This window comes from Aplysia californica, unplaced genomic scaffold (genome assembly GCF_000002075.1).
Source record: "Aplysia californica isolate F4 #8 unplaced genomic scaffold, AplCal3.0 scaffold00389, whole genome shotgun sequence".
Lineage (NCBI taxonomy): Eukaryota > Metazoa > Mollusca > Gastropoda > Aplysiida > Aplysiidae > Aplysia > Aplysia californica.
Genome location: NW_004797659.1, coordinates 744,106 through 745,592, shown reverse-complemented (window position 1 = coordinate 745,592; position 1,487 = coordinate 744,106).

The following is a 1,487-nucleotide window of genomic DNA, read 5'->3' as shown; positions in this document are numbered from 1 at the left end:
CCCCCGAGAGCAAATACAACCCTTAAAACCTCTTCTTTTTAAAAAGAAATTTTCACAAAACTCCAAAATAAAAAACCACAAAGCAAATGCCAGGAAACAAAAGCCCAAAAACAAAACAAAACAACTCTCGTACCTTTTTCCCCAAGCGGATCTTCCAATAATCCTTCACGGCAATAAACTTGGCGCAATGTGGTACATCTAGGGTGCGCTCAAGGGTACGCGGGCTATTTTGTCTGTGTTCAATCCTGTGTGAAGAAGCGCCGATCTCGTAGGTAGGCTAGAGGCCTCACTGACTGCTCCACGAGCCGCTGTCATTATATAGGCCTAGATCTATGCGTTTTCCGAAATTTTTTTTGGGGGTCCAATCTCATGAAGCAAAAAATCAAATAAACCTGGCCTATATATGTCACCATCCGGGGCAAGATATCGGCAACAGTCTCTGTTTTCGGGTATCCGAACTTTCGAGTACTTCATTTTCGTAACGTAGTCTTGAATTCATTAGTTTTCTGTAATAGTTTCTATTTCGTAATGTATTCTTGAATTCATTAGTTTTCTGTAATAGTTTCTATTTTGTAATGTATTCTTGAATTCATTAGTTTTTTGTAGTAGTTTCTATTTTAGCTTTAGAAGAGGTTTTACGGCGCTCGCAACTGCATGCGGTCATATGAGCGCCAGAAGATTAGAGGTGTTACAAGAGAGTAACAAACATAAAAAAAGAAAAAGGGGAGGTAAGGACGATAGATGTTTGATAGGAAAGAAGAAGCTAACCACACAACAGCACCCGCCAACCACCCACTTATTATTGTCTAAAGATCTGGTGATGATTGATTTTGTCTTTCTCATCAAAAATCGCAATACTACCTTAGTTTTCAAGTTATAATCGACAGAGATTCCATAAAACAGTATTCGATACCGGGGCTATCTTCCCCCCAACACTGCGGCGTTGCACCGTAGTGCAGTAATTCTCCAGTATTGCACAAGAAGATTTCCCGTCCTTTCTATCAGATCGCCCTCTGAGGCAGCTTATGATGAAAGACAGACATACTGGAGTCTACCCTGCACGTACACGGATTCACTTCGATCTCCCCTGGTGTCCTACCCCTGCACATACACGGATTCACTTCGATCTCCCCTGGTGTCCTACCCCTGCACGTACATGGATTCACTTCGATCTCCCCTGGTGTTCTATGTTTAACTGTTTAATGGTGTATTGAACACTTCACGTCATTAACAAAATCTATACTAGATCTAAACCATAGACTGTAATCGTCAAATTAATCAGAGAAATACAAATGTCTATAGTACATAGATCTAGTAGATCTATGTGTGTTTTGCGTACCTTTCTAGTTTTTATATTTTTTTAAATTGAGAAAAAGAAGTTTGAATAACAAGGGTCGGTTTCTTCTCCTTCTCCTTCTTCTTCTTCTTCTTCTTCTTCTTCTCCTTCTCCTTCTTCTTCTTCTTCTTCTTCTTCTTCTTCTTCTTCT